We start from the raw sequence: 27,985 nt of genomic DNA, 5'->3' as shown, positions 1-27,985 counted from the left end.
ACATTCTATTTGATAATATAGTTTTCCTACAAAATATTCAGGAGATTCATTCTATGTTTATATCTGCAAATGTAGATGTAGAAGCCCTTAGGGAATATTGCCATCACGAATATATATATTTTCATGCCTCCGTGACCAATGACATGGGACAAAAATAATAAACCGAGTGCGCCTCAAAAGTATGATTCAGTCTAAGTACATTTGCTCTGAGAATTATCTTTCCCACGTCTTACCTTACACACACAACTAATTTGCTGGCTGAGAAAGTTTCAAATCCTGTTATTGCTTTGTGTGCTTGCTATAGTTTTCTTCAACTCGTAAGACTTGAGTAGGTCTTTACGCAATCGCTCAAGTAGATTTATCGCCATTACATGAGACCGCAGAAATCTCGTGTATTGACAAAACGACTTTTCCATCATATGTTAAAAAAATGATTAGAATTGGCATAATAAATACCTCTCATAGTGATAGTATAAAATAGTGTACATTGCACTTAAAGGTCTGTGGGATAAAAACGAATTAACCTACCTGTTGAGGAAATGTCTGCAGTAGTAATTGGAGTCCCTTGAGTCGACGATGTGGCCTCAGAACTACTGATCAATGTTTCTGTTAGTATTGCAGATGTAACAGATGCAGTGGCTGTCGCAAATGTACTTGCAGTCTGTAACACACTTGAACTTGAAGGCAAGATTGTTGTCTGACTCTCAGATATCGTTAATGCTGGAGATGAGCTATACATCAAGCTTGTTGTGGATTCCAAAGTAGGTGTAATGGTTGGCGTTATAGACCCTGAAATGGTACCTACAGGTATCGTTGTTGTCGAATCAGCAGTGGTAGAAGTTGCACTAGATGTTTCCGCCAAAGTGCTACTAGCTTGTGCGATAGAAGTGCCGGTGGCCTCAACCGATACACTTACTGGACTGGTACTGATCGTTGTAGAGAAAGACGTGGTTGACAATGTTAAGGTAGATGTCTCGCCCGTACTTGAAGTGTCTTGCCCCATTATTGGTGTAGAACTGCTTTGGATGGTCGTTGTCGTTGCTGTACTTGTAGAAGCTGTAAAAGAGACGGTCAGTTGGCACTTATCTACCACCACATTTACTTCACAAGAACATTATCCAATACATATTTATTGCTAATTTAATTAGCTGAAAAACCGAATGTAGAAGCTTACGACAATAAATACCCATTTGTTTCTACTAGTGGGAACGATTTGCAAAATTTCGAATATCACATACATCATTACAAATTAACGTTCCACTTAATTCCAACTTCATGTAACGATAGGACATTTAAACCAAATATAGACGCAAGTCAAGCATAATTGCGCACATTATTTAACGATCTTTCTGACTTCTCTCGGGCAAATAATGAACTCTATTCTCCAGTTTATGAGTGCTTGTCTGTGTGAGTTGGATCTTTAACGTAACTTTGACAATTTTTAGTCATATAGCTACGATGTCGCCATTGTGGCAGTATATTGTAATCTCTAGAAATGGGCCATCACGCCACAGGCTCGTAGAAGAATGTCCCACACAGTGACATCATTCTTACACAAGGCCCACCACTCCGAGCACTAAGCTCTTACTGATGAGCGCCAAACACGGCAGTTGTTAGTAGGATTTATGTAAGCCTTTTTAATGACACGGATGGCGATCGAACCCACGACCTGCCGAATCAGAGACTGACGCTCAAACCACTAAGCCAACCGAGCGGTCCTCTAGGGTATGAAGAAGAAGAGAGGAAACGTTCGTCTCATGTACATGTGTAGGTTCTGAATACTTTTTCATTTCATATATAAGTATCAGAACGATTGTTAGATTTCGAACACTTTATACACGAGTACGACGTAAGGTTGTACTAGTGTATTTTTCAACTAGAATAATTTCTTCTCCTGCATTTGACCAATATTGCAAACCAATTTCGGGTCCTACGATATCAACATTCTATTTGATAATATAGTTTTCCTACAAAATATTCAGGAGATTCATTCTATGTTTATATCTGCAAATGTAGATGTAGAAGCCCTTAGTGAATATTGCCATCACGAATATATATATTTTCATGCCTCCGTGACCAATGGCATGGGACAAAAATAATAAACCGAGTGCGCCTCAAAAGTATGATTCAGTCTAAGTACATTTGCTCTGAGAATTATCTTTCCCACGTCTTACCTTACACACACAACTAATTTGCTGGCTGAGAAAGTTTCAAATCCTGTTATTGCTTTGTGTGCTTGCAATAGTTTTCTTCAACTCGTAAGACTTGAGTAGGTCTTTACGCAATCGCTCAAGTAGATTTATCGCCATTACATGAGACCGCAGAAATCTCGTGTATTGACAAAACGACTTTTCCATCATATGTTAAAAAAATGATTAGAATTGACATAATAAATACCTCTCATAGTGATAGTATAAAATAGTGTACATTGCACTTAAAGGTCTGTGGGATAAAAAAGAATTAACCTACCTGTTGAGGAAATGTCTGCAGTAGTAATTGGAGTCCCTTGAGTCGACGATGTGGCCTCGGAACTACGGATCAATGTTTCTGTTAGTATTGCAGGGGTAACATATGCAGTGGCTGTCGCAAATGTACTTGCAGTCTGTAACACACTTGAACTTGAAGGCAAGATTGTTGTCTGACTCTCAGATATCGTTAATGCTGGAGATGAGCTATACATCAAGCTTGTTGTGGATTCCAAAGTAGGTGTAATGGTTGGCGTTATAGACCCTGAAATGGTACCTACAGGTATCGTTGTTGTCGAATCAGCAGTGGCAGAAGTTGCACTAGATGTTGCCTCCAAAGTGCTACTAGCTTGTGCGATAGAAGTGCCGGTGGCCTCAACCGATACACTTACTGGACTGGTACTGATAGTTGTAGAGAAAGATGTGGTTGACAATGTTAAGGTAGATGTCTCGCTTGTACTTGAAGTGTCTTGCCCCATTATTGGTGAAGAACTGCCTTGGATGGTCGTTGTCGTTGCTGTACTTGTAGAAGCTGTAAAAGAGACGGTCAGTTGGCCCTTATCTACCACCACATTTACTTCCAAGAACATTATCCAATACATATTTATTGCTAATTTAATTAGCTGAAAAACCGAATGTAGAAGCTTACGACAATAAAAACCCATTTGTTTCAACTAGTGGGAACGATTTGCAAAATTTCGAATATCACATACATCATTACAATTTAAAGTTCGACTTAATTCCAACTTCATGTAACGATAGGACATTTAAACCAAATATAGACGCAAGTCAAGCATAATTGCGCGAATTATTTAACGATCTTTCTGACTTCTCTGGGGCAAATAATGAACTCTATTATCCAGTTTATGAGTGTTTGTCTGTGTGAGTTGCATGTTTAACGTAACTTTCACAATTTTTAGTCATATCGCTACGATGTCGCCAGTGTGGCAGTATATTGTAATCTGAAGGATTGGGGGCATCACGGCACATTCTTGTAGAAGAATGTTCCACACAGTGACATCATTCTTACACAAGGCCCACCACTCCGAGCACTAAGCTCTTACTGATGAGCGCCAAACACGGCATTTGTTAGTAGGATTTATGTAAGCCTTTTTTATGACACGGATGGCGATCGAACCCACGACCTGCCGAATCCGAGACTGACGCTCAAACCACTAGGCCAACCGAGCGGTCCTCTATGGTATAAAGAAGAAGAGAGGAAACGTTCGTCTCATGTACATGTGTAGGTTCTGAATACTTTTTCATTTCATATATAAGTATCAGAACAATTATTAGATTTCGAGCACTTTATACACGAATACGACGTAAGTTTGTACTAGTGTATTTTTCAATTAGACCAATTTCTTCTCCTGCATTTGACCAATATTGCAAACCAATTTCGGGTCCTACGATATCAAGATTCTGTCTTATATATAGTTTTCCTACAAAATATTCAGGATATTAATTCTATGTTTATATCTGCAAATGTAGATATAGAAGCCCTAAGTTAATATTGATATCACGAATATATATATTTTCATTGTTCCGTGACCAATGGCATGGGACAAAAATAATAAACCTAGTGCGCCTCAAAAGTATGATTCAGTCTGAATACATTTGCTCTGAGAATTATCCTTTCCCACGTCTTACCTTACACACACAACTAATTTGCTGGCTGACGAAGTTCCAAATAATGTTATTGCTTTGTGTGCTTGCAATAGTTTTCTTCAACTCGTAAGACTTGAGTAGGTCTTTACGCAATCGCTCAAGTAGATTTATCGCCATTACATGAGACCGCAGAAATCTCGTGTATTGACAAAACGACTTTTCCATCATATGTTAAAAAAATGATTAGAATTGACATAATAAATACCTCTCATAGTGATAGTATAAAATAGTGTACATTGCACTTAAAGGTCTGTGGGATAAAAAACGAATTAACCTACCTGTTGAGGAAACGTCTGCAGTAGTAATTGGAGTCTCTTGAGTCGACGATGTTGCCTCGGAACTACGGATCAATGTTTCTGTTAGTATTGCAGAGGTAACAGATGCAGTGGCTGTCGCAAATGTACTTGCAGTCTGTAACACACTTGAACTTGAAGGCAATATTGTTGTCTGACTCTCAGATATCGCTAATGCTGGAGATGAGCTATACATCAAGCTTGTTGTGGATTCCAAAGTAGGTGTAATGGTTGGCGTTATAGACCCTGAAATGGTACCTACAGGTATCGTTGTTGTCGAATCAGCAGTGGTAGAAGTTGCACTAGATGTTTCCGCCAAAGTGCTACTAGCTTGTGCGATAGAAGTGCCGGTGGCCTCAACCGATACACTTACTGGACTGGTACTGATCGTTGTAGAGAAAGACGTGGTTGACAATGTTAAGGTAGATGTCTCGCTCGTACTTGAAGTGTCTTGCACCATTATTGGTGAAGAACTGCTTTGGATGGTCGTTGTCGTTGCTGTACTTGCAGAAGCTGTAAAAGTGACGGTCAGTTGGCACTTATCTACCACCACATTTACTTCACAAGAACATTATCCAATACATATTTATTGCTAATCTAATTAGCTGAAAAACCGAATTTAGAACCTTTCGACAATAAATACCCATTTGTTTCTACTAGTGGGAACGATTTGCAAAATTTTGAATATCACATACATCATTACAAATTAATGTTCCACTTAATTCCAACTTCATGTAACGATAGGACATTTAAACCAAATATAGACGCAATTCAAGCATAATTGTGGACATTATTTAAGGATCTTTCTGACTTCTCTCGGGCGAATAATGAACTCTATTATCCAGTTTATGAGTGTTTGCCTGCGTGAGTTGGATTTTTAACGTAAATTTGACAATTTTAGTCATATCGCTACGATGTCGCCAGTGTGGCAATATATTGTAATATCTGGAAATGGGGCATCACGCCACATGCTTGTAGAAGAATGTCCCACACAGTGACATCATTCTTACACAAGGCCCACCACTCCGAGCACTAAGCTCTTACTGATGAGCGCCAAAGACGGCATTTGTTAGTAGGATTTCTGTAAGCCTTTTTAATGACACGGATGGCGATCGAACCCACGACCTGCCGAATCAGAGACTCACGCTCAAACCACTAAGCCAACCGAGCGGTCCTCTAGGGTATGAAGAAGAAGAGAGGAAACGTTCGTCTCATGTACATGTGTAGGTTCTGAATACTTTTTCATTTCATATATAAGTATCAGAACGATTGTTAGATTTCGAACACTTTATACACGAGTACGACGTAAGGTTCTACTTGTGTATTTTTCAACTAGAATAAATTCTTCTCCTGCATTTGACCAATATTGCAAACCAATTTCGGGTCCTACGATATCAACATTCTATCTGATAATATAGTTTTCCTACAAAATATTCAGGAGATTCATTCTATGTTTATATCTGCAAATGTAGATGTAGAAGCCCTTAGTGAATATTGCCATTACGAATATATATATTTTCATGCCTCCGTGAACAATGGCATGGGACAAAAATAATAAACCAAGTGCGCCGCAAAAGTATGATTCAGTCTAAGTACATTTGCTCTGAGAATTATCTTTCCCACGTCTTACCTTACACACACAACTAATTTGCTGGCTGAGAAAGTTTCAAATCCTGTTATTGCTTTGTGTGCTTGCAATAGTTTTCTTCAACTCGAAAGACTTGAGTAGGTCTTTACGCAATCGCTCAAGTAGATTTATCGCCATTACATGAGACCGCAGAAATCTCGTGTATTGACAAATTGATTAGAATTGGCTTAATAAATACCTCTCATAGTGATAGTATAAAATAGTGTACATTGCACTTAAAGGTCTGTGGGATAAAAACGAATTAACCTACCTGTTGAGGAAATGTCTGCAGTAGTAATTTGAGTCCCTTGAGTCGACGATGTTGCCTCGGAACTACGGATCAATGTTTCTGTTAGTATTCCAGGGGTAACAAATGCAGTGGCTGTCGCAAATGTACTTGCAGTCTGTAACACACTTGAACTTGAAGGCAAGATTGTTGTCTGACTCTCAGATATCGTTAATGCTGGAGATGAGCTATACATCAAGCTTGTTGTGGATTCGAAAGTAGGTGTAATGGTTGGCGTTATAGACCCTGAAATGGTACCTGCAGGTATCGTTGTTGTCGAATCAGCAGTGGCAGAAGTTGCACTAGATGTTGCCGCCAAAGTGCTACTAGCTTGTGCGATAGAAGTGCCGGTGGCCTCAACCGATACACTTACTGGACTGGTACTGATAGTTGTAGAGAAAGATGTGGTTGACAATGTTAAGGTAGATGTCTCGCTCGTACTTGAAGTGTCTTGCCCCATTATTGGTGTAGAACTGACTTGGATGGTCGTTGTCGTTGCTGTACTTGTAGAAGCTGTAAAAGAGACGGTCAGTTGGCACTTATCTACCACCACATTTACTTCACAAGAACATTATCCAATACATATTTATTGCTAATTTAATTAGCTGAAAAACCGAATGTAGTAGCTTACGACAATAAAAACCCATTTGTTTCAACTAGTGGGAACGATTTGCAAAATTTCGAATATCACATACATCATTACAATTTAAAGTTCGACTTAATTCCAACTTCATGTAACGATAGGACATTTAAACCAAATATAGACGCAAGTCAAGCATAATTGCGCAAATTATTTAACGATCGTTCTGACTTCTCTGGGGCAAATTATGAACTCTATTATCCAGTTTATGAGTGTTTGTCTGTGTGAGTTGCATCTTTAACGTAACTTTCACAATTTTTAGTCATATCGCTACGATGTCGCCACTGTGGCAATATATTGTAATATCTAGAAATGGGGCATCACGCCACATGCTTGTAGAAGAATGTCCCACACAGTGACATCTTTCTTACACAAGGCCCACCACTCCGAGCACTAAGCTCTTACTGAATAGCGCCAAACACGGCAGTTGTTAGTAGGATTTTTTTGTAAGTCTTTTTATGACACGGATGGCGATCGAACCCACGACCTGCCTAATACGAGGCTGACGCTCAAACCACTAAGCCAACCGACACGTCCTCTAGGGTATGAAGAAGAAGAGAGGATACGTTCGTCTCATGTACATGTGTAGGTTCTGAATACTTTTTCATTTCATATATAAGTATCAGAACAATTGTTTGAATTCGAACACTTTATACACTAGTACGACGAAAGGTTGTACTAGTGTATTTTTCAACTAGACCAATTTCTTCTCCTGCATTTGACCAATATTGCAAACCAATTTCGGGTCCTACGATATCAACATTCTATCTAATAATATGGTTTTCCACAATTATATTCAGGATATTCATTTTATGTTTATATCTGCAAATGTATATGTAAAAGCCCTAAGTTAATATAACCATCACGAATATGTATTTCCATTGCTCAGTCACCAATGGCATGGGACAAAAATAATAAACCGAGTGCGCTTCAAAAGTATGATTCAGTCTGAGAACATTTGTTCTGAGAATTATCCTTTCCCATGTCTTACCTTACACACACAACTAATTTGCTGCCTGACGAATTTCAAATCCTGTTATTGCTTTGTGTGCTTGCAATAGTTTTCTTCAACTCGTAAGACTTGAGTAGGTCTTTACGCAATCGCTCAAGTAGATTTATCGCCATTACATGAGTCCGCAGAAATCTCGTGTATTGACAAAACGATTTTACCATCATATCTTAAAAAAATGATCAGAATGGGTATAATAAATACCTCTCATAGTGATTGTATAAAATAGTGTACATTGCACTTGAAGGTCTGTGGGATAAAAACTAGTTAACCTACCTGTTGAGGAAATGACTGCAGTAGTATTTGGAGTCCCATCACTCCACGATGTTGCCTCGGAACTACGGATCAATGTTTCTGTTAGTATTGCAGACGTACCAGATGCAGTGGCTGTCTCAAATGTACTTGCAGTCTGTAGCACACTTGGACTTGAAGGCAATATTGTTGTCTGACTCTCAGATATCGTTAATGCTGGAGGTGAGCTATTCATCAAGCTTGTTGTGGATTCCAAAGTAGGCGTAATGGTTGGCGTTATAGACCCTGAAATGGTACCTACAGGTATCGTTCTTGTCGAATCATCAGTGGTAGAAGTTGCGCTAGGTGTTGCCGCCAAAGTGCTACTAGCTTGTGCGATAGAAGTGCCGGTGGCCTCAACCGATACACTTACTGGACTGGTACTGATCATTGCAGAGAAAGATGTGGTTGACAATGTTAAGGTTGATGTCTCGCTCGTACTTGAAGTTTCTTGCCCCATTATTGGTGTAGGACTGCTTTGGATGGTCGTTGTCGTTGCTGTACTTGTAGAAGCTGTAAAAGAGACGACTAATTGGCACTTATCTACCGCCACATTTACTTCACAAGAACATTATCCAATACATATTTATTGCTAATTTAATTAGCTGAAAAACCGAATGTAGTAGCTTACGACAATAAATACCCATTTGTTTCTACTAGTGTGAACGATTTGCGAAATTTCGAATATCACATACATCATTACAAATTAACGTTCCACTTAATTCCAACTTCATGTAACGATAGGACATTTAAACCAAATATAGACGCAATTCAAGCATAATTGCGCACATTATTTAACGATCTTTCTGACTTCTCTCGGGCAAATAATGAACTCTATTCTCCACTTTATAAGTGTTTGTCTGTGTGAGTTGGATTTTTAACGTAACTTTGACAATTTTTAGTCATATCGCTACGATGTCGCCAATTTGGTGGTATATTGTAATCTTTAGAAATGGGCCATCACGCCACAGGCTTGTGGAAGAATGTCCCACACAGTCATATTATTCTTACACAAGGCCCACTACTACGAACACTAAGCTCTTACTGATGAGCGCCCAAAACGGATGTTGTTAGTAGGATTTTTGTAAGCCTTTTTTATGTCACGGGTAGTGTATGATGAAGAAGAGAGGAGACGTTCGTCTCATGTACAAGTGTAGATACAGAATGATTTTTCATTTCATATATAAGCATCAGGACAATTGTTAGATTTCGAACACTTTATACACGTGTACGGCGTAAGGTTGTAATAGTGTTTTTTTCAACTAGACCAATTTCTTCTTCTGCATCTGACCCATATTGCAAACCGGTTTCGGGTCCTACGAGATCAACATTCTATCTTATAATATGATTGTCCTACAAAATATTCAGGATATTCATTCTTCGTTTATATCTGCAGATGTAGATGTAGAAGCCCTAAGTTAATATTACCATCCCGAATGTTTATTTTCATGGCTCCAAGACCAATGCCATACATCTAAAATAATAAACAGAGTGTGCCTCTAAAGGCTGATTCAATCTCAGTACATTTGCTCTGATGATTATCCTTTCCCAAGTCTTATCTTACTACACACAACTAATTTGCTGGCTGACGAAATGTTATATCCTGTTATAGGTTTGTGTGCTTACAATAGTTTTCTTCATCTTGTAAAACTTGAGTAGGTTTTTACGAAATCGCTCAAGTAGATTTATCGCCATAACATGAGAGCGCAGAAGGCTCGTGTAATGGTTATAGACTCTGAAATTGTACTTACAGATATCGTTGTTGTCGAACCTGCAGTGGAAGCGAAAGTTCCATTTGATGTTGCCGCCAGTGTGCAATTTGTGCATTATTATGTACAAGATTAAAAATGCTGATTGAGGTTTTCCCTGCAAATTTGTGAACGCTATCTTTCTTGCCGTCAAGAGGAGATGAAACTTTCGTTTGCCGTAAAATGTGTTTACAGGAGTTCTATATTAAAATGTAATAGTCCACTTATAATCCAGATCCTACTCATTCCTTCCATTTTAACAATATTGCAAATTAATTTCATGTGCTACGACTACAACATTCATGTTTTTAATTGTATTGTCCTAAAATAACATATATTCGTTTTATATTGATATGTGCAAGTGTAGATGTAAAAGAGCATTTTAAATATCTCCTTCTCTTCCAATTATATTTAAGGTCTCATGTGCAATGCCCCGCGGGTGAAAAAATAAATCGCATTATTCTTTCCAGTTTGACTCTTTTTGAGTAATGTTGCCTGGAATATTTTTGCCTACCACTGTTTTTATTTACGACATGCAGTTAATTTGTATGGCTGAGGTCGTTTCATGTCTTGTCTTACTTTGTTACGGCTTTATTTTATATCTCCAAGGTGTTTCATGTAGGGACATAAGAAGAAGAGTATGCCGATTTATCACCATTGCACGGTCAGTACGAAACTGTTTAATTTTTAATACATAATGCCTCCAGATTTTCAATAGAATGCTAAGAATAAGACATAAGTGAAAAAATATTACTCCGTGTAGACCAAAGTTTGCATTTATATTGAGCGTTAATAAGATAAGGAGTCAAGGTATATGTTGTGTAAATGTCTTGCACTGGTACCCTGAGACCCTACAGTCGATGATCGTTATAATTTATTATCATTTCGTCCATTTAGTTTAACTAGGTTTCTTTATATCAAACCTATAGCCAGAGGATTTAAAATATAATGCTCTGACTGGGGCTTAATAAATGTAGAAGTCGTAATGAATATAGATCGCAATGTACATTAATTTGAACTGCAGTGGGGTACAAAGGAATCAACGTAGCGGTTGTAGAAATGACAGCATCGGTACTTGAGGTCTCTTGCATATGTGATGACGCCGTAAATGAAACCGTCGATCAGCTAACTATCTACTAACACAGAAAACGATAGCTGATTATATTAAAACATCCAACCGATTTGAATACAGGTGATGATCCTTTCGTGTCTCCTAGTGTCATCGACGTGGAGAAAATACGACAGCATTGAAATCATTACACAAGGTACCTTTTCTTTATTCTCCTTCCATCGACTTAAGGTATCTTCAGACAAAAAAATATATGCAATGCCAACATTGTTGCCAGCAGCATCAACCATTTTATCCACAAAAATGTTTAAACACAACTTTTCTGAAATACCATGAAAGATGAAAATAGCGGCTCCTGTAATAGTAAACATTATATTTAGTTCAGAAAATTTGCTTCAGTTACCAATACACTTTTTCCTCTGACACACTCATGTTTCCACTGAGTATTAAAAGTTAATTAGTATCAATGTTTTATTTTGTGCAGTTCTCAAATTGCACAGTAAACTTTTAGGATTAATTGGACAGTCGCGCTGAAAGTAGCCCTATCTTGAAGTTCATTCAGATACTCGTCGTTAACTTAGTGCACAAAAGAGTGTCCTTGACGGACAGATGTAGTTTCAGCAATAATTGTGCAATCTGCTTAGTAAAGGTCAGTTTTAGTGACATGTATCATTGAATTTATATGATATGTCACTTTGTAAGCTTGTCATGGTCCTACACAACAATATACCAATGTTCCAACATAGCATAATTTTTGTTGATTAAACTTGGATCTCTTCTGATGAGCTAGACTGTTGTGATTACCGCACCCCCATCCATATACAGACAACATCGCTATCGCTTTTAGCACCACTAGAACAATAGTGAAAGGTTTGAAACTATTTATGTTATATCAGTTTTATCATACCAAAACTACTTCTCAAGCATATGTTGTAATTGTCTGTCTGGTTTCTTTCGATTAGTGCGAAAAGTCTGCATAACCTATTCAATTCTCTCAACGACAACTAAAACGTATTTCTGTCCTTGACTCCTAAAATGTGTCACTACAACATTCATCTCGTGATTTGAGCAGCATTGTTCCGAGTTCTGGTTCTCTCCCTGATGCAATAGAGATAAACAGAGACAAGATGCATCTGTAATAGCACACCATTTGAAACTTGGAAGACAAGCAGCCAGTCATAACTCACGATGTACACAATGCAGTGCTAAAATTTGCCGCAAGGTAGTCACATTTCTCAAAGAGAAAAAACATTTTTTAACTTTGCACACAACAGTGTTTGCTTATATGTCACTATATAATGTACAAACATGTGACATGTACACAGCTTTAGATAAAAAAAAACTGCATTGAAAAACCTAACATCTACTAATAGCTATAACTTCTCGAAATTAAGATGGAAAAACACAAGTATATGTGTATATATATATATACATATATATATATATATATATATATATATATATATATATATATATATATATATATATATATATATATATATATAGTTTCAAAATGTCTAGCTTCAATGATCTCAGAGTACTAGACACTAGGGACAAAATGGCAACAGTGCTGAAATTCGCTTACCTCAATCGGGCGGACAGTATTCGAGTTTACTCGAATACGCGCTGCCGTAAATATGTAGATGAAATCTTTATAGAGACAAATAAAACACTCCCACACCCACCCCCACACACACATATAACACCTCATCTTAGCTTTCCTGGTTTGGGAACTCCATTTGGGGTTGTGAGCAATTGCAGTAAGTGTTATATCACTGATAATGTGGCATGGGGAGGTGAAGTGTTCTGCGACCTGGCTTCTGTACAGCATCTCTGTCATCCATTCAGATATATGAAGGTTGATCCGTTTGTGTAGCTTTTCAGTTTCTCCGACATACTAAAGGCTACAAATCTTACATGTGATGAGATAAATGACATTCTCTGTTTTGCACGTTTTATTTGGACCATGTTTGTTTAGTTTTCCTCTCTTTACTGTGCTAGAAAATGTCCTCGTCTCAATCATATGTTGACTAGTTTTGCCACTTGTATCGCCACAGGGGCCAGATCCTAGGCTAGAAATAAAATGAAACGTATTGCTGTGCAATAATGTTTGTCACAGCATAAGGGTCTGGCAAGATAGATTCGAAATTATTAAATTATGTGAAAATGATAAAGCTTCTAATACTTCAACAATGCTTCAGAAATTTGTGCACGGCATTCTTAATTACACTCCAGTCGCATTATGCACGATGTCGTTCCAGGCACCCTAATCGTATTTGCTGGGCACACTGCCGATACATTTTCCACTTTCGTAATGACCGTGTCAAATGTAAAGAGATAATGAATGCATGCCCTTAATGTGGGATAAACACGATATAATTTTGTATTGCTTTATAATCTTTTAGTTTACTAGCATTAGCACGAAATTTGTTTGGAATTTTTATTAAAATATTTTAACAGCTGCTAAAGCCGATAAACAATAATAATAATAATAACAATAATAATAATTTGTACTTCGACCCTTTTTGTTTTCTTCTTTCATTTTTTGGATCGTGAAATATTTGGCTTAGATTCTTGAAACAACCACTCAGTCATGATTTGACTGCATCAAAATTAGTATTTGCATTCAACGCATATTAAATTCAAGATGTAATCATATTCTTATTTCTGGAGGGTATTTGAAATGTTCATATATATTTGACATGTAACAACATATCGGTGCCAATTTCCAGTAGCAGGTAGGAAGAAATATTAAAATATGTGTATCTTGTATGTTTTACCATTTTTCTATTGATTCAAAAAGGTTTATTTTAATAAAGTTAGTTTTTCAATAATATAATTCACCCTGCTTTCTGCCTTTGTATTAGATGTGTGTCTCCTATTTGGACGTAGCAAAACGTTGATAAAATTCGTCTGATTTAGATATGAAATATTGCCAGTACACCACCTCCATGTTGTGTATACCTTCTGATGCAAGCTTGATCCCCATTATTTTTAACTTGTAAGAATTTTAGACGTTGTAACATTCCAGTTTTCAACGGTTGAATTCATTAGATCCGTTATTGCTAAAATTTACATACGACATTGCACAAATGATTTATGGGTAATGCATGCAATATCGTATAGTAATGACTATTCTTATAAGTCTGACAATTTTACAGATTTCATGATCATTGGAACATAGGCCTCCTAGTAGGCAATCATATGTCATGTGCGGCAGTTTTGAGAGGAACCAGCAGACGAAAACAAACAAAAATATATAATTAAGAGGGATTTAACTTACCTGCAATCGCCATGACCGCCAAAATGATGCGTGAAAGAACACGTATTGCATCTGACCCCATATTGTTTATGTTGCACTGAAATAATGAACGTTGCAATGTTATTTAGTGCATATGAGAGGACATAGCTCTGTTTTGGGAAGAATAATTTCAATAAAACTTCTCTTCATAAAATAAGTCCTTCGGTTCCTTTAAGTCCTAAATTTAAATTACAAGATAATAAGTATATTTCTTGGAGGAGAACCGTTTAGGAATACAACCTAATGTACTATCTTTTAATGTGTCACTGTACGTGCCAGCTATCTTAGAATGAAGAAAAAATATACTGTACTATCTTTTAATGTGTCACTGTACGTGCCAGCTATCTTAGAATGAAGACAAAGATATACTGTACTATATTTTAGTTTATCACGGGATGTCCACGCTATCTTATAATGTAGTTACTGTATTAGATTTAGGTATGCTTTCGAGGTGGTGAGTGGTGCTAAATTTATAATCTATTTTCCATGTGCCATGCATTATCGTCCGATGTTTAATTGTCATAAATTGCATCGAGCATCAGTGGTGGCCATAAAAACTACACCTATAGAAAATATGTATTTATCATTATTATCTTGGGTAATTTCCGCTATTTTCACAAGATATACTAAGATTATTATTACTCGAAAGGGTAACCTTTCTCATCGGATATTCCTAGTATATGGATAACGAAATCATTCAAATAAGTATGAAGTGACGATAACGAAAAGCTTAACCGTTAAAACTGAAAGTTTTAGAATTTAAAAAAATTACGCCCCAGAGTATGCTTTGATAGTTAAACGCGATTAAGCTTGACAGTTCATACATTTCTGATGTTTCCACGTGCCTAATGCACACGAAATTCAGATACAACCGCCTATTTTCATTGTTGTCTATCACAGTGCAATATTACTTGTCCGTTTTTTTCTTCACAAATATTGCAAATTATAACAGACATACTGACACTATACATTAATTATTTTGAAAAGAATACCTTGACAAAGTGCAAAGCCCTAGATTCGATATTAATTTCAATGTCAAACTTATAATTGTAACAAGATAGTTTTGTGCATAAATGCTATTTCCCTAAGTGGAACTAAGTATACCTTGATTTTACCATGTATTGTAAAGCTAATATATTTTCCAAGACATACAAATGCTGATGGGATCAGTGCATATATCTGAAAGTGTGCTTACAATTATACACGGTTATTAAAAGTCGAAAAACAACTTTCTACTGTTGTTCCCCATTAAGATATGGCGTTCTAAATCAGCTTATTATGATTATTTAGAATAGACTGCCTCTTTATTTACCCATTTGTTTTTTCTGAATAGTTTCAACTTTCAGTATTTTGAGTTGCTTTTGCACTGTCTTTTTTGTTTCTTTTTCCTTCCTTCTTCTTTCTATTGTTTTCTTGTTTAGACATATTCGTTATAACTTTGAATGACAGGAATTAAATAAATCTGAATCGGATGTGATATTTAACATTTCGTTTTGGTGCTTAAGCATCTATTGGATTATACGTTTACTTTGATTTCAAAACTGCGCTTATTTGGAAATACTTAAGCAAGCTCTAAAACCTTCGCATTCTTACAAAGGCTATGCCTTGTGTTAGAACATTCATATTTCTAAACCATTAATAAATTTGGTGCATATTCTTATATTGATATTGAAATTCTAAACAACTAACCAACAATGAATATTGCTTTTGTTGAAAACTAGTGGGAAATAATATGGTGAGCAAATAGGTTAGAGAGCTGAACACCAATATTCCCTTTGATGTCAGAGAATTGTACTTCGTAGCTAGCATTAAATGAACTGCTAGCCGTAATGCACCATCATTCTGGTTCACCTAGCCAAGCTCTCATCCCTACAAGGTAAGATGGAACAAAGTCTCGTGAAAAGGTTTGACGTGTTTGGATCACAACACTAGGCTACCTAATGCACAATTACACTGAAATTATGTTTGGAAGTGCAAGGTATATACATGTACATGGTCTAAGAAAAGGGATATATCTACACATTACAACCGCTGAGCAAGATAACATTTACATGTATAAGTTTTCAGAGACTTTTAATAAAAATTTGTTTTGGGCGCAGCAGATAAACAAGCAAATAAAAGGACCTCATATGAGTTACCATACAAAATCGGCAGCTTTTTGATATAATGCTATTTTAATATATTTAAGTGATTCGACGTATATTAGTCAAATTTTGTTTTTCACAACAGAATTCCCTTTCTGAGCATGTAAACAACATTGACGCACTTTAGTATTTAACATGTTAACATAATTACTAGTCCGCTACAGGTTAAATTAACCTTCTGAAATCAAAACCAAAAAAGGTATCGTTTGATGAAATGATACATAGTTAAATTAGTTATCTACTAAGTGATGTAAATGAATCACTAATAAAATCTAAATCGTTTAATTTGTGTTAATTCCAGGGGAATATAACAACGCATGGAAATAAGAGACAAACAAAACCAAAATGGAATATTCACATGCACATAGCATCTCATGCCTGGTGGCATAATGTCTACTGATAGTTATATATATATAACAACTAACCAACAATGAATATTGCTTTTGTTCGAAAACTAGTGGGGAATAATATGGTGAGCAAATATATTAGAGAGCTGAACACCAATATGTCCTTTGATGTCAGAGAATTGTACTTCGTAGCTAGCATTAAACCTTGCTTTCCAAACATTGACTACCTCCCTTGATATCCAAGTATTAGATACTAATACCTTAGCTAAAATATAATTCCATTCTTATATCATACGTGTGAGTCAAAAATAAAGGAAAGGTGAGATACGAACGTGTTGTACATGTCCAAAAGAGCAAATAAATACATGACACTTCATACCTAAGAAGTGCATGAAATTGCTATTGAAAATAGATATACATTTTTTAAACTTATACCGAAATTGAGTAATTATCACACATGAATGAAAATTCAGAATATCCGCTTTACAAAGAGCCATTGAAACGAAGCAACTAATATGCAACATATGTATTATTCAATGAAATATATATATATATATAGATAGATAGATAGATAGATAGATAGATATATATACACACACACACACACACACATATATATATATATATATATAAATATATATATATATATATATATATATATATATATATATATATATATATATATATATATATATATATATTGTTGGTTGCTCACGGCGTGCCTCTTGAAGTATTTGACATAATGTCGAAATATTTGACAAGTAACTGAAGGCACCAGAAAGTCAGTACATAGTATTATGTCATTAACCTAAATTATCATTCGGTAGATACAAGCACCACTACAAGGCAAATATATTTCTTTGAATATTGTATTTATTTGATATATGCCCATATAGCCTAAATACAATAATATTATAATATTTATATATGTATTGAAAGCCACGAGAATTGTCGTTTGGAGACCCATGATATGAAATCTGCATGTTCTTGTCTGTGTGTTTGCATGTGAAAAGAGCGTCAGTCTAAAAGAAAAGAATGAGGGTCTATTATCAAATAACGGTTCTTCGGTCAAGCAATCGCTCTTGTACAGTTAAACAAACTTTTTATTACAGCACGGTATCAATTACTTCTTATGCATATATCAATAAATTCCGTCACATCAGTACGTGTTCCTAATTCTGTTATACCAAATAATATCACAGTAATCAGAGGCATTTCTTTACCTTACGACCCATACAAAGTACGCAAATATTCAAATATCCATGGTCTGATATGTACATACGTCAATAGCTGCTAATCTTCCAGACTTCAACCATTTTCCAAATTCACAATTCAAGCACGTGTAAATTCTAACAAAACTCATTAATAAGTGCACTGGTTTGCTACTAAGTAACCTAATAGCGAATTACATTTAATTATGCCCACAAGCTAACATTCTACAGAATTCCGCCTCGCCTCTAATAGTTCTCTACGTAAGGCTCACCCCCATTTCTCAAATACGCATGTAACTGAACCACTACAAAAGTAATTCTACATACTAAACGATCGTAGTAATTAAGTGTACATGCCACCAAAAATTACAATTATGATGCCGTAATATTTTGCAAAAATCGAGCAAATAACTTACTGACCTTTTCGAAGTTTGGTCTTTCCTTGGAATCTACCTCTAAGTTATCCCGCCAGATTACGAGTGGTTACTTTCTCGGAGTAAACCTTATTGATCTGCAATCCTTCCAGGCGAATACTAGATTACTCTTACGAGTTCGGAAGGTATAATTCGGGTCTGAATTGTATTCACGCCTTATAATTCAATTTCGATTGGAAATCGCTGTGGACCGATCCAATCAAACTTACCGGACAATGCCCCTCTTGCTGTTTGTCAGCATGGGGACGGATAAGAACATGCTCCGTTTACCCATGGACTTTACTTTTGATCCTTGAACTAACCCTTAACATATAGGTGCGATAACGGCTAGCCTTTGTTAAGTGTCGCGACCGGTCGCCTTTGCCGACTCAAGTTACCGGTCTATGGATGGTCATGGTAATCTTGCGTAAGGGTTCAACACTAACCCCGCGACAATGTTTAAAGATCAAGCACAAGGTCGCGGTAATATTCCCAAGACAGGTAGATTATAGCTTATAAGTGACTCTATAGCTGGGCCTTAGCAAACTTGACAAGTTAAATAATATTATCTCGTGTAATATGTTAGTAGACTTAAATTGAGAGCTGGAAGAGTAGATTCATTGATAAATAGCCCTCAATTTTCGGGTCATACCCCTTTTGGGACCAAACTATTTCATCTTATAGTTCAAACTGTGTTAAGCTGGAGTATTTCTCCTTATATTTCTGCCAACTATTTTATTGATTAAATCTGAATTCAACATATATTTTCTGCATACTGCCTTGATTATATCTAAATACTGACTGAAAAAGAATATTTGTTGCCTTGTCTTTTGTGTCAGCCAGAGAGAGAGAAAGAGATAGCGAAAGAGAGTTAAGAACGAATGCTATTGCACAGGGCATGTGTCACTGTCTACAGAGGCTTCCATAATTGTTCCAATATATTTTTTGTATAGATAATTGTTATAGTAATCCGATTGGAACAGTTTAATTTAACTGCATCCAATCTGATAGCGGAGCGGCAAACACTTTTCTAACTGCTACACATGTTCAGGGTCAATGTCGATTGAGGACACTGACTAGCGAAGATGGCGTTAACCTTCTGCCAATTCCGCCGTTGAATTTAGAAAGCAAAGGTACCTTAGTTACATCACAGTGAACTCGCCAGTTTCATATGAGGACTCCTAAGGATGTGTGTGATGAACTATGAAATGAAAGACCCACATCAGGCCAGAGTCTTTAATATAACATTATGCTCCTAAACAAAGGTGAAAAGGATTTCAAAGTTTACAAGTTATTAAAATTAAATGCACGGTATATACTTAACTTTCTAATGTGTATCTATGAGCTTAGTTTCTCAGTCAGAGATTTTCTGTAATGCAATGTCTACTTTGATTTTATCTCGGTTGAAAAAAAAAAACTAACAATTATTAACATGTATTTCCTCCCCGGGACCTGTTATCATTTCCCAAATCATATACGTCAAATACAATGTTTGCTATATACGTCAAATACAATGTTTGCTAAATGTGCATAAATGCCAAAGTATTATATATATATATATATATATATATATATATATATATATATATATATATATATATATATATATATACAGCATGCTTTCTTAAGCAAATACCCATAGGATTAGGAACAACACAACATATTAATAAATATGTTTCTCTGCGTCACCTGTAATATGAAAAATATATATGCTTCATGTTTACACCCATTTCAAATTAATCACGTTGAAGATAAACATATGCATGTGCATTAGAGATAAGTACAGTGCTTTGGCCTCGGGCTCTTGCTAAGAGGGCAACAAAGTCATAATTGTATGACATGTTTCGCATAAATATAGATGTAAAAGATTAACAACTGTAAACGTTCAAAAAATGTTATGTAATGAATGACAGTCGGAGCTGAATTTCATAATCAACGATTTTGTGTGATGCAGTTCCTCTTTTGATTATATCCCGGTTGATATCATTCATAATTATATAACGTATATTTATGAGCTCAATTTCACAATCAGTGATTGGTTTCATTGCCTTCCTTAAAGTTAATATCGCGACTGAAAGAAAATATCGATTCTAAAAATTTGCATTTTTTCTCAAGTTGTAACGTGATTGCTTTGCTACTTAGCAAGCGTGCTCTATTTTTAGTATAATGTTAATAGCATGAATATTCGGAGTAAATATATCAGTGTTAACGACTACAGTATATGTCTTACGAGTTTCGATCGGGAATTTCTCGTCTTTGTATTTCTACAAAAATACAAATTCTGTTATTCCTATCTAGCTTAACATTGTGGACACTTTATAATTTTCATTCATGGATTGCATCCTATTCGTAGTAGTATTAAATGATGCAAAACCTATGCATTTAGTCCATTTCGTCCCATTTCGACCCTTGGTACATGAGGTGGCCAACCAGTATTTGAACAATTGTACATGTGCCTCGACGTGGACATAAAACGTGTATGTCAGCTAAGTTGGTTAAGTTTGTACGGGACATGTCTCGTTGCATATTGAGGCCGATATAATAATTGCCATATATTTTTTCTAACTAAACTTAACTGTTAGTCTGATTAAATATGTTTCTTTGATCTACGGAACGGCAGATACTGTTTAGTTGTTGCATATGCCCTAGGTTAATATGGATTAAACGCCCCGGCTTAGTGAAAATGGTGGCCAGCTTCTGCCAATTGTGTCGTTGGATTGAGAACTCAGCGGTACAGTGAACAGCATTTAAATCACATTGAACGCAGATGAAACAACCTGCTAGAAACACACATTTCTTAGTGGATTTGTCCAATCATAACTGCCCATAAAGCATTGTTTTTCCCTCTTAGGATAAGAGTGGGACAAGTTAATATATCAGCAGGCACGCATTAGCCGTGTACCTTACAGGGTGACCTTATGACAAAAATACAGTTGTAAAATGTATTGTTAATATTATGCAGGTTAGCAACAGCATGATAATTATTAATTGTATTTGTTACAGCTTACTACGGAGAGACTGACACAGCTACCAGAACTTTAAGAACTCAAACAATTTTGTAATGCAGGCGACCACATTTACTGTCAACAGTATCCAGAAGGTATCAAACAGTTGTATGTACCTTTTCTCAGCATGGCAGCATAATACTTTCACAAATTTAAAATTTGTCAGCATTTATTTTCATTTTTATAGCATTTTAATTTTACAAGTTATCATTACATGAGCATCATATATTTTGATCTCACAATAGTACTGACGTTTGTTCCATTAAAGGACATTCAGTCATTCACAACGAGTAAGAATTCGATCCAGTTTGGTTGTGTTTGGTGTTTTATGACAATTCAACACAAATAGGTTATTCAATGTCCAGTCAACTAGGGGTAAAGAGAGCTTCCCAGTACACATCCATGAAGACGACACAGACTGATCCAAGGTAGGGATTCGAAACTGCGGCGTTTCAGAAGCAACTCCAGAGAGCTTAGAACTGAGCCATTGCAGCTTACAAAATCCAGCCGGTACATACATTTCTTTATAAAATGCAACAACTATCTGCAAAAGAAATACGTATTACGCATGACAGCACAAAACTATACTTTACTTTCTAGTTGACAATAGCGTTTTAAGTATCAACAATCAAATATTATCCTTACTAATAGTTCTTATTTACAATATTCAGGTTTATCCACAACACGTGGACCGCTCCGGTGGCCTAGTTGTTAGAGCGTCCGCCTCGGATGAAGGAGGTTGTGGGTTCGATCCCCGGCCGAGTCATACCAAAAACTTACATAAATGGTACTAACAGCGGCCTCGCTTGACGCTCAGCATTAAGAGGTTAGTGTTTGGACCGGTCGGCCTGGAGTCAGGATATTGTGACTGGGTGGGACATCATGCTACATGTCTGCGACATGATGCCCCAGTGTTAGGCATCACTATAAACTGCCACACTGCATACATCGTAGCGATCTGACTGGACATTTTTTAAAGCTACGTTAATAATTCAAATCACACACAAACACCACAACACGTGAGATTTGCCTGCTCAATTATATGTACCGAAGTTATTCTAATAATCGCCACCGTAATGGTGCAATTTTCAACGGTTGGAATGAGCTGATTTAACTGTGTCTGTGTTGACTTTTTATTTAATACCGTACATCACTGTTTGAATGAAAACGTACTTAAAATTTAAATTGTTTTTAATTTTGTAAGAGTCATTGGGTTACTCGTGTGCTGTTGTAATAACTTGGACATACTATAATGGATATATCGGGATCTATAAGCCTCGATAGGGTACGATCTTTGATGGAGTAGATGGGAGCTTTATTAGAAGGTGGCTTCTATTAGAGTAACCTGAACATAGAACAGTTTTTTTTTCTTCTTCTTCTTTTAAGTCATTTCTCTTCCTTCTCTTAGTGATGCAAAAAGGTAATATAAACAAACTGATATAAAGTTCTTCCCCGAGTTTCTAGTACAGCCGTACATTGATCTTGTAATGAACTCATTAACCTCTGGAGGTTTTAGTCATTTTCGCCTGAAATGTGAGTTGGAAACACATTTTGGAGGCTATTTATGAATGCTTCCTAATGCTTCGACTTCCAAGAGATTTCCGGTTCACCTAATGCCTTGTTGTCTTAGAAACGTCTTTTTTCATTGGCTATTTCCCTTGCGCATGAGCAGAAGGGTAAAAGTTGGAGTTCTTTTTTTTTTATTTATTGTTGGCCAATAGGGAATTGACAAGAAGAGTACATTAAAAAATGAGACAGATGGTGCAAATTCTGTGCATAAAATGTTTTCTTCGGTTTATTTTTTCGCATATATTTTGTACAACTTGGGTGTTATTGTACAATATGGGTGAGATTTTATATGCAGCGAGAAACAATAATCCATGATCGGCACATACGTTAGCATGAATTACTTACAAATAGTGTCATTTACACGTACGTCCTGGAGGTGGTTGTAAGTAAATTTTAATCTGCAAATATATGCCTCTTAGCTGAACCTTACTCTAACGGGATTCGGTTCTGTCTTAGCGCATTACATGTTCTCGCCTTTTAATGAACGTATGCCCTTATTTTTGTATGTATATGTACTATTCTTGATTTAGCTTTGTAGAAAAGGGAACTGCACTTTGTTTATCAGAAAAAAAAAGATTATCCTTGTATAAAGTTTCATATTTTATTTCCAGTAATTTAATATTAAATTGGTAATTAAGCATAGAATGCATCATATTTTAAATCATAAAATTGGGATATTGGTCTGAAGGATTTATATTATTTCAAATATTGGAATTATTCATATACGAGTGAAAGAGCACCTTCATTTTAATATGTAATATTGCGAGGCTGCTCATTATATGGAAGTGTTAGTTGCTATTATACCAGTGTAATACTCACAGCTTTAAACTGCAAATAACGGGAAGAACGTTTTATATGAGACTGGAAAGTTCAGTGTTAATCAAACATCCAACTTTGGTAAGGGGGCGTTGTAATAACGCTTCCATTGGCTACGTACAGACGAAATTGTGGTAGTGTCCGTCATGTGTTGTTTCCAAAAGGTGAAATAGAGTTTAATTTGCTAGGCTTGTCTGATTTTACGGAATCTGCTAGTGTAGTATAGATGAAAAAATATTAAATTGGCACAATAATCTTAGTGCAGGGTAACATGAAGTTCACTCTGTTGTAACCAAAGTGTTTTAAATTAAAAACAAATATGACATGTAACATTATATGAACAAAATTATAGGATTTGATAACAATATTTAATTCACTTTAAATTTATTAAACGAGTTGTATGGTTGAAGGCGCAAAAAATTGGAACTATTCAACAGTTTTCATAAATTGCATCTGTAACAGCATCAAATGTAAGATCGTATTATGTCAAAATGCCAATGTTACTCACCAAGAAACAAAATCAATTGTACAAGGAACTGACTTGAAATTACATTAAATGCTTTGATCGTTACGCCTTCATCTGATCTGATGTCATGCCGTCATTCCGTATGTCAATGAGTGTTATTTACCGTGTGCAATATTGGTAAAGATAATGTAGGTACATAGATCTATATAACACAGTCACCAAGTGATACATTCAGATAGTGAAAGTTGTTTATACGTATGTATTAAACACCAAGAGTAAATGCATAGACTTCACAGTTATTCTCGTCGATATCAGATGCTTCATTTAAACGCAAAAATGTGAAGTGATGATATAAAAAAATTGCCAAATGTGATGTGAACTTGCTGTTTTATTAATTTCTAATCCAAATGTAAAGTACTTTTCATTATAAAGGTGATATACCATAACATTCGACAACTGCGCACGATCACGGTAGAGAGTTAGTGCCGTTAATACTAATATTCATTGCATGGGTTTGCACTTGTATCTTTATAATAGTTGCTTATGATAAAATAAGACGCACCAATGTTTTCATCACTTCTACTTGATATAAAGTATTGATTGTTCCTTCTATCGCGATTTACAGAGAGATTAATAATTAAGAACTCCTATGATCCGCCTATCGTTGAAGTTTCTAGTTCGATGTTTCAATCGTTTCATTCTACATTTCATTAAATAAAAATATCAATAATAAACCTCCCTCCATCAGCAATCTGCTAATCATTGGAAGCGTTTTAACAGGGTGCACTCTCCGCAGTCACAATCATCAAAACCCTCCAAATACCATATACCACTCATTTCATAGGTTGATCGAAGCATGCGCTTTGAAACAGGCTAAGAATCTTATAAAATGACCTTTTCGAAATAAAAACTCAGGAAAGTACAAATGCATCAGTCAACACCGTTTAAAGTACGTCCCACTAGCACAAACTGATGTTTTCAATTGTGTTATCTTTGACATTTACCAGTAAACAACAGCTGTTTAGTAATGACGTTGAAAGTGAACAAAATGAAAAAACACGATAACACGATTATTGGAAACGATGCGGATATTGTTACTTTTTTCAGTACTGATATATATATATATATATATATATATATATATATATATATATATATATATATATATATATATATATTAACCGTACAACCTATAGTAGGTATCATATTTTTTAACAATATCTGTTGACAGTGTGAGTGTTTAAAGGACTATGGAACATTTTTAAAATATGTTCCTACACGTTCCACCTCAAGGATAATGTGAACGTTCGTTCATTCCAGATAACATATGATGGTTGACTCTGAGTTCCAGAAATTTGCTCCTTCCTCCATCCATTCTTACTAGCTCATCAAAATCTACTCCATCTTATTAAAATGTGTGAGATTTCAGGATGTATTGCTTCATGTGAAAGACTAGAAACTTATGTAAGCGTAATCCCAGCAACTTAAACCTGTGACCTGTTCTAAGCAGTTACTGACTAATATATTAACTCACCATCTATGGGTGGCAATGATAGACCTCTGGAAAACAGATAGAGTTTTTAACAATATGATATTGGCATGTTCAGAACACGTTTGATTAGTAGTAGTAGTAGTATTAGTAGTAGCAGTAGTAGTAGTATATGACAGGTTTAAATCAGTGAATTAATCGTATATCGAGATGCCGCACTGATGAATTAACTGTAGGCCCAAAATATTAATATATAATCAGTATGTGGTCTCGCATGAGCGTGTGTATGTGTGCGTGAGTGTGTGCGTGTGTGTGTGTTTGCGAAGAGGGAGGTGGTGGTTAAACTAAAAACGATAGAGGAATATTAAATAAGTGCATCTTGTATTCGTGCGAAGAGTGCAATAGGCAGATTGAACATATCAGTGAGAGTGAAATAAAGATAAAGTCGTTAAAATGAATGTGCTCATAAAATATGTGTGTGTATAAACATAATGACATAAGTCATCCTAATGTCGGTATGAAAACATGAGTTTTTTCCTAATGTACGTAATGTATATATAGGTTCATCACCAAGACCTTTCAAAAATTGATGTTCAAGCAAGTCGCATGATAGGACCGCTCTATCCCGATAGGTACTTATGCCATCGAAGACGTTTATAGGATTTTCCGTCGGTTATACGTTTTATACAAATGAATAGAGAGGATGAATAACATTGCTACTGAGATACATTTTTAGACAAAGCAAGCTTAATTTCATTTTAAGACGTATTGAAAACATGTCCTCATTTTTGATCTTGAACCTCTGGAATAATGATCAAATGGAACCTCAATTCTTAAACGAGTGATTTTCTTTCCTTACTTTTTCTTCAGAATATACAATTTGCACCTCGAAGGAAGGAAATACCTTTTAAAATTAAACGTTAAGTTTTTCAGTTTCATAAATCGTGTTGTAGTAATGCAGATAGTGTTTAAAATCTTTTCCGAAATCATTCTTGAATGTTCCAAAATCGATATCGACATATTGCAAGGCCGACTGTAATTAAAGAGCCTTGTACAACATTAGAAGAAACGTTTCCCAAGTATGGCGTTTTGTGTCACAAATCCTCTTCCGTAATATAAGACCTCGGGATCACTTGACATTTCATTACATAGGTGTATTCAATTTGCCCATTTTTTCAAACATTGTCTAGTTTGATCAAAATAGGTACTTAACAGCTGCACTGAAATAATGTATTATTCCAGACTGGGCATTAACATAGTCTATCTTACTAGTAAACTCATAGAAATGCGAAATTTAGCTTCTCATGATGCGGTAATGTATGCAAGTAATAACTTCAATATAATAAATAGATAAATAAAACAGAATCTTTATAACAACCGTTATATAAGGACGAACTGCATATAAGGGTAAAGGTCATAGGTTCCATTTATATGTAAATTAAAACATATATAAAGAGGTTTTTCTTATAAAGACCACTTCCAGACTGATCAGAGAAGTCTATACAGATATGATTGACTCTATCTAGTTCAAACATAGAAACTTCTCAATGTATGTTCAATGATTAGATCTACATTTCTTTGAGCTAACCTATATAATATGATTGACATACAAAATCTAGACTGCTTGGTGGACCTAGCGTCTCTACGTACTTGGTATGCAGTAAGTCGATGAATTGAAGTTAACGAATGTAATCTGACCCAAATCCGGTTCATCTTGCTACAACAAACATCATATACGTGTGCATCAGAGAGAGAGAGAGAGAGAGAGAGAGAGAGAGAGAGAGAGAGGACGAGTATACATATTGAAGATTGTATATGTAGCTATGTAGCTTCAGTTCATATCAATACGTTCTGTCCGGACGGCTCAAGGCATACATGCCCTCTGTCATCGTCACGGCCACGATCGATACTATGTTACACTCCTTTTTGGACTCGTTTCTCATGAATAAAGATGAACCTACTTAACCAATCACTGGGAACGCGAGAACACGCTGTGACGCAACATGACCTGAAACGCTGTTTGAATGAGCCAATCGATGTTTCTCTTCAATCGAGTCACATTTCAGTCGATAAAACGGGTACTGTCTTTGATATGTGGTAGACTGTAAAGTTGGAGATTTTATGACTT

The sequence above is a fragment of the Sinohyriopsis cumingii genome, chromosome 9, assembly GCF_028554795.1.
Source record: "Sinohyriopsis cumingii isolate HCF-2022 chromosome 9, ASM2855479v2, whole genome shotgun sequence".
In the NCBI taxonomy this organism is placed as follows: domain Eukaryota; kingdom Metazoa; phylum Mollusca; class Bivalvia; order Unionida; family Unionidae; genus Sinohyriopsis; species Sinohyriopsis cumingii.
The sequence above is the reverse complement of the archived record's forward strand: the minus strand, read 5'-3'. Positions refer to the sequence as shown.